General features: G+C 40.3%; 1 protein-coding gene across 9 annotated transcripts in view; it reads left to right on the forward strand.

Moving 5' to 3' along the window:
* MIMS1 (mitochondrial inner membrane scaffold 1) overlaps positions 1 to 12,101 on the forward strand; it is a 59,519-nt gene that overhangs the window by 8,693 nt on the left and 38,725 nt on the right. For 5 of the 9 annotated variants that reach the window (XM_017877461.1, XM_017877464.1, XM_017877462.1 and 2 more), the window contains exon 3: positions 4,049 to 4,176. The exons of the other annotated variants lie outside the window; for them this stretch is intronic. The gene's annotated coding sequence lies outside the window, so the exon portion shown is untranslated. The remainder of the gene's footprint in view (positions 1 to 4,048; positions 4,177 to 12,101) is intronic. 9 annotated transcript variants of the gene reach the window in all.

Raw genomic sequence — 12,101 nt, forward strand, 5'->3', positions numbered from 1 at the left:
TAGCAGTGCAGTGGTGAGGTTCAAAACTTAGACTTGGGCTGGGTGCAGTGGGTCACACCTGTAATCCCAGCACTTTGGGAGGCTGGGGTGGGAGGATCACTTGAGCCCAGGAGTTTGAGACTAGCCTGGGCAACAGAGTGACACTCTGTCTCTAAAAAACAAACAAAAAAAACTTAGACTTGAATGTAGGTAACAGGTGGCACTAATCTCGGGCACTAATCTCTACTTCAAAATGATCCTTTATCAGTTCACGTCTGAAAGACTTCATGCAGTAAACATTGCTTGGGGGGATTAACATATAATGTGAGAAAGGGCAGATGGTATTTCCTGCATTCTGGAGAGCCTTAGAGTGTTGGATGCTGCCTATCCACCCCCGCCTCAAGTAACAGAAACTGGATTCAAGTTGGCATTCACAATAAAGAGGGACATAGTAACCAGAAGTCCACAAGCAGAGCGCTCTCCAGTGCCTTAGTTCACAGCTTCGGCTCTGCTTTGTCCATGTCAGCTTTGTCCTTAGGCTGTCTCCCTGTATTAGTCCATTCTGACACTGCTGTAAAAATACCACCTGAGACTGGGTAATTTATAAACAAAAGAGGTGTCATTGACTCACAGTTGGGCATGGCTGGAGAGGCCTCAGGAAACTTACAATCATGGTGGAAGGCAAAGGGGAAGCAGGAACCTTCTTCACTAAGGCAGCAGGAGGCAGGGAGAGGGCACAGGGGAGAATACCATTTTTAAAACCATCACATCTCGTGAAAACTCCCTATCCTGAGATCAGCAAGGGGGAAACCGCCCCCCGATCCAATCACTGCCACCAGGTCTGTCACTCAGCACGTGGGGATTACAATTTGAGATGAGATTTGAGTGGGGACACAGAGCCAAACCATATCACTTTCTTTAAGGTTACAGAGTGGCTGCTAGAACCCCAGAATCCATATGTTTCTTTGTTCTTCAGTTTGGGAGAGAGAATTAGGTCCCCAAACCATGGAATATAAGTTCTTCTCAAAATCCTTAGATTCCCCTAAGTCACATGCCCACCCCTGGACCAATAACAGCCAGCCAGCCACACAATGCTGTGAGCCCTATCCTTTTGATCGGGATCCATCGTTGGAGCTGGGGGCGCTGATAGACAGCCACCTGAGCAGAACAGGGCCTCTCAAGAGGGAAGAGGGGAGTGGATGCTTAGTAGGCAGCCAACACTTTCCATTATCTTATCTAACCAGTAATTTAGTTAACACTGTTTTATCTGTTGTTCTTTTTTGTAACTCGAGAAAATCTTAAAGTGGAAGTCTTTCCGTATACTGTGAAGCCATGTTTTCTAATACAGTAGCCATCAGCCACTTGTTACTATTGTAACTTAATTACAATAGAAAAATTAGTACTTAAGTGACACTAGTTATATTTCAGGTGTGGGTAGGCACCTGTGTGTGGTGGCAACCTTACTGAACAGCACAGATACAGAACATTTTCATCATTTCAGAAAGATCTGTTGAACAGAGCTGCTCTAAGTTGTTTCAGGTGAGGTTTCTGTGTGAGCATTGAGCCGCAGTAGAAACAAGGGTAGTGCCTACTTTACTAGGTATTCATCTTACGTTGGGGATTATAGGATCTAAAATGTAGCCAAAATGGGAAATAGGAATTCATTCATATTGAGGTGATTGAATATAATGTTTGATACTACTTAGGACTTAAAAATATCAGAGCTGTTTTAAAATATTCTTTTTTCCATTAAGAAAGTACAAATTAGTTTTTGTTATGTAATAACTGTGCAATTTTGATGATACCTTGAAGTTCAGAATATGGAAAATGTTGTAATGTGAACAACTTTACGTGGTGGTCACATACCCATGATAATGATTCTCACGGTAGAGTGAAAGTGACTGCCCAGTTTGTCATTCTAGTAGAGTATGCTAAACTTTTCGGGGAATATAGTCGAATATGTATTAGTGCAATCACAGATATGTTTGATATAATCCTGTCTCCACTATTCTGAGGCCGTATCTATCAAACCGGAATTAGGGCTAAAGAATTGTTATATTAAGTACCTCAAAAATAGTTATGTCCCCCTGTAGTCTCAGCTAGTGGGGAGGCGGGAGGATCACTTGAGCCCAGGAGTTCTGGGCTGTAGTGTGCAGTGCTGATAGCAGGTGTCTGCACTAACTTCGGTATCAATATGGTGACCTCCCTGGAGCAGAGGACCACCAGAGTACCTAAAGAGAGGTGAACTAGCCCAGTCTAGAAACTGAGCAGGTCAAAACTTTCATCTTATCAGTAGTGGGGATCCCTGTGAATAGCCACTGTACTCCAGCTTGGGCAAAATAGCAAGACCCTGTCTCTAAAACAGTAAATAAATATTTATATATGAGATTATATCTATACATTGTATGACTAGGTTATTGGAGATGTGTACACACACATATATATATCCAGTAACCAATATATTATATCTTCGATAACCTAGTAATACTACTCATAGGAATTTCTTGAAGAACTTAAATTATGGACAAAAATGTTATGTATGAGGATGCTATTTATAGTGCATTAAAACTGGGTACAAATCTAAGCTTCTAAGAGTAAGAGAATGACCAAATCAGTAATGGGGTGTTATATCCCCCAAGATAATGAATTATTTCTTATCCAGCTGTTCAGACTCCTATTTTTGGTGACTCTTTAATGGTGTATGCATAAGGTAATGGTAAAGAATGCAAAATTACATGTAATACAGAAAGCAGTAATCTAGGATCTAAAATAAGTTCATACAGTTTAGTTCTCAGCTGGCTCTTGTGTACAAAATCCAAGGTCAAAGAAGACTGAACAGCCAGATAATTGTTTTGAGCAGATTTCTCTACAAAGTAAAATACAGTTTCAGAAGCAACTGAGTTCACTTTATCCTTCTTGCTGTATATTAACCTGCTTTTATCATATCACTCTCTTGCACAAAACTTCAGTTACTCCTTAGGAATTAAAAAATCCTCTAGAGTTCCAGCCTCATTTCTCATTACCCTGAAAAGGCCCATCTTTACATATTGACACTACGTGCCTTTCCGAGTACCGTTTCCACTTTAACCTAGAGTGACTTTCCGTCTTCTTTTCCAATGCTCTGAAGTTTTGCTTTCAAAGGTGTCCTGCAGCCTTCAGCTGACCACTGCAGTTCAGTTAGCCTTTTATTTTTTCACTAATACATAGTATGTTTATAAACTTGTAACTCATGTCTGACATGTCTCCAATCTTGGAATATTTAATTACCCTTTTATAACTAGATTGTAAATTACTTAAAGACAGTGAAAACATATACTAATTTGTTCTAGGTGCCTAAAGGGTTACAGTTCTGTGTATTGTCCACCCTTTGGTAGGGGTCAGTGAAGAGCTCCACCGTTAAGTTCTTTTGTAACTGTTTTATGTTGGTAGATTTTAGGTACTCTGAAGATACAGAAGAAAATCCCCTGGTTTGTACCCCTTTAGGAGTTATAATTTAGTTGAGAAAACTAAGAGTTAAGTTTTAACTAAGAGTTAAGTAATTACCTCCCCCGAAAGCCCTACCTCCCAATGCCATAAAACGTGGAGGTTAGGACTTCCAACGTGGAGGGACACAAATATTCAGATCATGTAGTGTGTGTAGGATTTGGCAGCTTTTAAATATTTGAAAATATCTTTAACATGACTGCTAAATTGAAATTTCTTATAATTTTTAGGTCACATGCTTATCTCTTTAAATTCTGCAATTAATTGCTCTGCTGTTTTCTGGTTCGTAATAAAGTTGAAAAGTCTAAGGCCAGCATGATAGTCAAGTCTGTGAAGACAAGGTGTTTTTCCCTGTGTCCTAATAGTATGTTTTTTCTTATAATTTAAACAAGTTCATGTAAGGAATTTAATTTGCCTTAAACATGTTGAACCTGTTGATTTTGCAGTCTCCGGTCTTTTCACCATTATTTTTCTAATAACAGTTTTAGGAACCTAAGATCTCTTTTGAATCTGTGTATTTGTGAACTTTTCTTCGTCATTTTCATCTTCTTGGCCATTTCTCTTTATTCTTACACTGCTTCTCTAGTTTGCGCAGTACTCTCCACAGTACCGATTTTAGGAGACTTGATAAATTGCTGATTACAAGGGAATAGGAAGATCCTCGGCTGACTTTGATACAGCTTTTTGTCTTGGACGACTTGGGCTCCAAAGGAGGTACGTATTTGGGGAGTGGGAGTAAGAGGTAGTCATTGAGTACCAGTAGGATCTTTTGTTACCCATATACAAAAGATGTTGAGCAATCCGGGTGGCTAAGTCCTATTCTAGTTTTAAGGTGGATGCTGAGAGTCAGAAAAAGATCTGGACAGGAAGCATAAATTGGGAGTTCATCATCTAATGGATATAAAAGTTGTTGCCCAGATAAAATCTATAGAGCCTGCATTCAGATTTAAGAGAAAAAGGAGCCTATTACCAAGACCAGGAAGGAGGCTCCATGATAAGAAAACCAGAAGAAAGGAGCTGGAGTTACAGAAAGGGAAGTCTGAAAAACTTTGAACAGGTAGGACGCAAGTAGTGAGGGTAATTATGTGTAACAGAATGAAAGGCCTGAAAGGTATCAATAGAAGCTCATTGCTGGTTTTAATAGCATTTTGGTATGGGAGGTAGTGAAAAAGAGGAGGCTGGTTTTTTTGTTTTTTTTTGGTTTTTGGGTTTGTGGTTGTTTTTGTTTGTTTTGTTTGTTTGTTTGTTTGTTTGTTTTGAGACAGAGCCTCTCTGTTGCCCAGGCTGGAGTGCAGTGGCACAATCCTGGCTCACTGCAACCTCCACCTCCTGGGTTCAAGGGATTCTCCTGCCTCAGCCTCCCAAGAAGCTGGGGTTACAGGCACCCACCACCACGCCTGGCTAATTTTTGTATTTTTAGTAGAGACAGGGTTTCACCATGTTGGCAGACTGGTCTCGAACTCCTGACCTCAGGTGATCTGCCCACCTTGGCCTCCCAAAGTGTTGGGATTGCAGGTGTGAGCCTCCGTGCCAGGCCAAGGCTGTGTTTTAAGACACTTTGCTGGTAACAGGAAGAAGAGTAATTGGGCACACATCACATAAAGACCTGCTTTCTTGATGGTGTGTCTATACAACAGTGAAGGAAAGAAGCCAGCGGTGTCATTGTCCAATGAGTTCTTTCTGCCCACTGCACAGACAAAACCTGTTCCCCGAGGCTTTGCTATTGGAGTATACAAAGAATTTTATTAATGTGATGCTGGCCATATAGGAGACAGAGTTATTACTCAAATCAGTCTCCCCGAAGGCTCAGAGGTTAGGGTTTTTCAAGGATTGTTTGGTGGGCAGAGGACTAGGGGATGGGTGCTGCTGATTGCATTGAGGATGAAATCATAGGATGTGGAAAACGGTCTTTGTGTGCCCAGCCTGTCTCTGGATGGGAGCAGTAGGACTGGTTGAGTCATGAGTCACAAGTCCAGGTGGGGTGAGTATAAAAAATCTTTAAGAAGACCAATCTTAAGTTTTACAATCGTGATGCTATCCATAGAAACCATTAGGGAAGTCACAGATCTTGTGACCTCTGGCCCCATGACTCCTGAACAGTAAGGGATTATAGAAAGTATGCCTACATTTAGGCCAGGTGTGATGGCTCATGCCTGTAATCCCAGCACTCTGGGAGGCTGAGGTGAGTAGATCACCTGAGCTCAGGAGTCCAAGACCAGCCTGTGCGACATGGTGAAACCCTCTCTCTACAAAAAATACAAAAATTAACTGGGCATGGTGGCGCACACCTGTAGTCCCAGCTACTCGAGACGCCGAGGCAGGATAGTTGCTTGAACCTGGGAGGTGGAGGTTGCAGTGAGCTAAGATCGCACCATTGTACGCCAGCCTAGGCAACAGAGTGAGACCTTGTCTCAAAAAAAAAAAAAAAAAAGGAAACTATGCCTACATTTAATCAGATTTTAGGCCCCTCCCGTAATCCTAATCTTGTGGCGTTTCATTAGTTTTACAAAGGCAATTTCAGTCCCCAAACAAGGAGGGCATCGGTTTTAGGGAGGGATATTATCTTGGCTTCTAAGTTAAACTGTCAACTAAATTCCTCCCCTAGTTATCTTGCTCTATATCCAGGAACAAGCGAAGACAGCCAGCAAGTGAGGCCAGCAGCAAGATGGAGTCAGCCATGCTAGATTTCTCACTGACAGAATCTTTGCACAGGCACTTTTGATGGGAGTGAGCAGTTGAAGGGACAGGAAAGAGAATAGCAGTAGAAAAACACAAGGAAAATGGGGTCAGTAACTTGGGTTCACTTTCAAAGGGAGGAGAGAACAGTTTCATCTAATTATTCCCTCAACAGACATTTATTGAGTGCCTCCTGTGTGCCAGCAAGCCTTAGTTTTAGGCACCTGGGATGCAGGGAAAAAACTCTACTATTGGGTGACCATAAGTAACAAACATAATAAATGAGTAAATTACATAAGAAGTTAGAAGATAAGTGGTGTAGGAAAGATGAAGCCAATAGAGCAAGGTAAGGAAGACTGGGGTACTGGGGCCAGAAAGGAGAGGTGCTATGGTTTTAAATAAGATGGTCAAGGTAGGCTTTACAGAGCAGGTGGCAATTGAACAAAGACTTGTAGGAGGTGAAGCAGTTGGCCATGTAGGTATCTGGAGAATGACTTGTTCCAAGGAGAGGGAACTGCAAAAAGTCTTAAAGCAGGCACGTTTTCAGCCTGTGGGCAAAGCTGCAAGCCCAGGCTGGCTGGAGCAGAACGAGCAAGAACACTGAGAGAGATGCGGTCATGGATAGGGGTGTGTGGAGAGGGTGCGGATTGCTTAGGACCTGGTCTGACAGTTTAAGGACTTTGGCTCTTACTCAAAGAAAAACGGGAAAGTTTTAAAAAGAAGATGGTCAGCTTATCTACGAGGCTTGAAGAGATTTGGAAAGGTATCGAATAGTTTCTGAGAGGAATGTGAGAGGAATCTGATCAGAAATTGTCATGAACTGTCACAGAGCAGATAGAGCCTGTCTGAGATATGATGATGTACTATCAATGTATGCTGGCATTATTTTACTCTGTTGTTTTTCTTAGCAGTGATCAGTGAGATGTGGTTGTGGAAGAAACAGATAATAGGACTGGCTGAAGGTTGGATTTTGTTGAAGGGCAAGGTAGTAATTCAACTAGTGTGCTGTAGAATCTAGGCTGGTTAAAGATTTCAGAGTGAAACCAGGAGAAACTGTTAGATTTGAACTAGGGAAAGGACAGGGTTGGGCAAGGCGCTGCTACTGGGCTCTGGAGAAAAGGGAATGGAGGCTGGAAGCTGAGAGTGAGATAGTGTAGTTTTCAGAATTTCAGTTGTGGAGCAGTATCAGATGATTTCAAGGCCAAGGGCATGACCAGTGAAATGAATCGCTGCAGAAGCTAGGTATAATATAATATGAAATATATTTGGTCTTTTTCCCCCATACTTGTGTCAGGGCTCCTAAAACCCTTGGGAATTTTCCGATAGGAGTACCTTTTATTAATAATGATCCCCTTAGGCTATGCTAATGAGCTAACTTACGGTAGAGCCTCTGTAGCTTCAGAATGGGGCGACTCCCTAGAAATACCGAGGATTAGAGTGGTGGAACTTTGAGACTCACCCACCATCCTCCCGGAAAGGCTAGGGCTGGAGATTAATCTCTCCAAAAGTCTTGAACAACAGACTTGATAAACTTCTCTGTTGCTAAGCACATGGAATTACCCAAAGGGTGGCACACCCAGAGAGGGCGTGGACATCCAGATACCTCCCTAATACCTTACCCTCTGCATCTGCATCTGGCTGTTCATCTGTATCCTACAGCAATATTTTTTATAGTAATCCAGTAAATCCTTCTTAGCAAATTAATCAAACCCAGTGTTAAAGGACCACCAGGTTCTATTGCCCATTGCAAGGCAACAACCAATATGCAGAAACAATGGGAACAGCAGCAGAGAAAGAGTCCAATAATTGTAGGGCAGCCAAATGAGAAGATAAAAGAAAACCTTGTTAAAAGAAAAACTTCAGCTGAATTAAATGTAAAGGAGTTTGAGCAATGAACTATTCGCAAATTGGGCAGCCCCCAGAATCCCAGCAGATTCAGAGAGACTCCTGCGCAGCCACGTGGTGGAAGATTTATAGACAAAAAAAACAAAAAGGGAAATGATGTACAGAAATCGGAAGTGAGACATAGGAAACAGCTGGATTGGTTACAGGTTGGCGTTTGCCTTATTTGAACACAGTTTGAGCACTTAGCAGTCTATGAGTGGTTGAAGTATGGCCACTGGGATTGGCCAAGACTCAGCTGTGTACTCCTATGTTAGGTTTTCAGTCTTGTCTGCCTTTTAAACTAGGTTACAGTTCATCTGCAAGGACTCAAATGTAGAAGTACAGAGTCTTTCTCAGGCCATGTTTAGTTTGCTTTAACAATTCCCCTCTGTTGGTCATTTTTTCAGTTTTGAGAGATTGACCAAAATGTGAGTCCTCGATGTCACTATTACATCATAAGTATACTTATTTGGTTTTGAAAACAGCTGGGAAACGGTAGAACAGTGAGTTTTGCTAAGGCAGGAACAAGGACTGAGTAGAGAGAACCTCCTTATACTGGAATGTCCTGTTTATAGGAGAAAAAACCTGGTCTGTTCTGATCTGGGATCTGTGTGTTTCCTTAAAGTTTTAGTTTGATTATGTCAAACTGAACTACTCAATTTTCTTACATCAACTATTAAAATTAAGTAGTTGTAAGTTGTTAACAGGAGTGGCTCCACTTTGGTTTGATTTAGTCTGTTGGGGCCTAGTGCATGATCTTAGTCCAAAACAATGGCCTCCCATGATTTAAAAAATTCCCCCTTCTGTTCTGGTTCTCACTTAGGTGAGAGTGTGACTAAAACCGAGAGCTTTAGTGCCGCTCTCAGTTACCATTGTTTCGGGTTCTCAGTTTCAGCATGTCATTTATAGGTTATGGTGTCCTCATGGCTGCACATTTATTTCAGCTCTTGTCATCCCAGTTGAAGAGAGACCATGTGACATTTTAGAGATGGCTGCATGCAAACATTTAAAACCTTTGAGAGAATACAGCACACCAGGGAGACTGTTATCATGACTATCGGGAGGATAACACCAAGAGTTGGGAGAAGCCACCTAAAATCAAATAGATCAAAGAATAAGCTAAATGAAGAGACTACTCACTTAACTACGTGGTTTTTTCCGTTAATCGCCTACAACTGAATTTTTATAATCTACATTTGATGTATTTCTTCATAGGCCACAAGTGCCAGCAGCTGCACAGATACTTTCCTGTTTAGCCAATTCCATTATTTAGCATAACTTTCACAAGATAATTTAAAGTCTGTTGTGCAACGATAGCCTTTACAGTAGAAACTGCTATGAAGCCTATCATGAGGGATACATTTTAAATCATTCCCTCTTTTATTCCAAACCATGGAAAAAGGACCTAACACACAGTGCCCTTCTAGAAGAGTGAAGGCCTCCTGGCAATGTTCTCTTTAACCTATGTGGGTTAAGAGGAGTGAATCAATGTTCTGTTTCTGACTGATTATGAGGCAACATATGTACCATTAAAGTTTCTTACCTACATTGGGCCTTCATGTTTTATCTATGAAGGTATAAGGTTATCCATTTTACTGGCTGCAAAATCATTTTCAAATAAAAGTATACCCCGTAAGTGCACACAACAGACCCCCGTGTTTTCATGTCTGTTGTTCATAGAGGCATAAACAGGGGAAAAGTATTTAGAGATAAGAGTCTCGTGGTAATAGAACTCTTGCTCTGTGATCTTGGGAAAAACTGTTTACATCAAGGATGCCATCTTTTTCTGGGGAGAAATTTCCCTGGTTAGCTTTATCTTGAGGGTTCCAATGGGTGTACAGCTCCGAGATTGTGGAGGGACTCTTCTCTATTGTGAGATTATGAAGCCAAAATACAAGTCCTGAAGTTTTGCTGCAGTGTGGTTAGCAAGGACAGTCTTTCTCTGATGTTCTCAGAATATTCAGTCTTTGGGTTCTAGATTGTGAAGGGGTTGATTTTCTTCAGTGAACCATAAAAATACAGTGTGGCATAATAACTTAGTGTTATAACATCAGTCCTCTTGCATGGGAAAGCTTTTATACAACCAGAAAACATGCATTGAAAATGACAGTTGAAAGAAATCCTCTACAAATGTTTAAATGACCCAACAGGTAGCCAAATATACCTGAAGCTTTGATTGTCTTCTCAGGCATGTGGGTTTGACAAACTAAACATTGGTTATTGAACTATTTTAGCAGGCCAGGCACAGTGGCTTACACCTGTAGTCCCAGCACTTTGAGAAGCTGAGGCGGGAGGATCACCTGAGGTCAGGAGTTCAAGACCATCCTGGCCAACATGGTAAAACCCTGTCTCTACTAACAATACAAAAATTAACCAGGCGTGGTGGCATGCGCCTGTGGTCCCAGCCACTCGGGAGGCTGAGGCAGGAGAATCGCTTGAACCCAGAAGGCAGAGGTTGTAGTGAGCCAAGATCGTGCCACTGCACTCCAGCCTGGGCGACAGAGTGAGACTCTGTCTTAAAAAAGAAAAAAAAAAATTATTTTAGTAATGTATAAGGTACCACACCAATATATTTAATTTGAATTATATTTTATCTTTTCCATGATGAGTCATGGGAAGCATAACTTTTAGTAACAAAAGCTGTAAGGACTCAGGAAGGACAAGGTGGCTATCCTGGTTCTCCATGTGTCCGTGCTTAATTAACATTAGACTTAATTAACAACTCTTGAATGCCAGTTGTTTTTCCAAATGAGGTGCGTAGCACTGATGACCGATGGGTTATCATAGGCAATTTGACTTAGACTATGGAGTTCATTTAAATTGTGTATTTAAACAATTTCAGTACCAGCTGATTTAACATGAAAATCTGGCAAAGTATTTTCTTGGTATTCAATTAATTTCTATCTACTTGGGTTAGCAGTTTCATGAACCAGTCAGTCTTTTTATTAAAGTTCCAGGAATTCTTACCCGGTTTAAATGATATGATTCTAAGGTTACTAGAAACCTGTATTCAAGAGTGCTTTTTAGGGTCCTTTCCATCCTTTCATGAATCTTTTAAAAGACACCATATTCTAGGCTTTTATGTGCTTACGAAGTTTTTAGAAACTGCATTAGCATTAAGCAATTAACCGTGAAAATGACTTTAAATAGTTATAAAGACACAGTTGACAAGGAAATGTGGTTATTTCCATGGTCTAAAACAACATAGTAACTGTAATTATGGATAGCATATACACAGACATGTTAATTTTAGAAATCTTATACAATTTTGGAACATATATTAACATTCACTAAAATATAACTTGAAGAAGGTTAAACATAATTTTTTATTTTGACAATTCTTCACATGTAACTTAACATGTCAAATAATCCTGTGTTTACCTCTCTTTTGGATGCTTCAGGGGCCCTATGTAGTATCCCAAAGTTAGAAAAGACAATTTCTGAAGCTGAAAATTGATTTTCAGAAGCCTATCAAATATGTTAAAGGTTTAAAACACTTTATATTATACTTAACCAGTTTGACCATGAGGTGAGATTTTTATAAACCTTATATAACCCTTTGCAATTTTTGTGAAAGAGTAGATCAGTGCTTTAAGAAAACCCTATCGTGCTTTTATTTCAAGGTTTAATTTATGGAATGCTGAATCACACTCTTTTAAGCTTAGTCAATATGTTCACAAACAATTTCTTTGTACAAGATTAGTTTTTATAAACCTTACACAACTTAAACCTTTAGTTTTATGTTATCTAATTAAAAAACCCCTTCACCCTCTAGGCAAAAAGTTATACTCCCATGCCTTCTTACAGTCTTTTAGCAAAAACACAATTCACTTTCCTCACATGCCTTGCATGTAAAACTATTTTTTTTTAGGAGTTTTAATTACACGTTATTATGACAACTCTTAGTATCTTTTACTTTTGGTGCATAAATTTCTTTCATGACTTAGACCATCTATGGCATGCTTGGACTTTGACTTGTCCTAAACATCCCTCTTTTTAAACAACTAGTTATTTTACTTTGGGAAAAGAATTTACCATACAAAATGGTTTCTTATATAAAATCTTTTTTTTTTTTTGGA

The sequence above is a fragment of the Rhinopithecus bieti genome, unplaced genomic scaffold (assembly GCF_001698545.2).
Source record: "Rhinopithecus bieti isolate Rb0 unplaced genomic scaffold, ASM169854v2 scaffold_11273, whole genome shotgun sequence".
Lineage (NCBI taxonomy): Eukaryota > Metazoa > Chordata > Mammalia > Primates > Cercopithecidae > Rhinopithecus > Rhinopithecus bieti.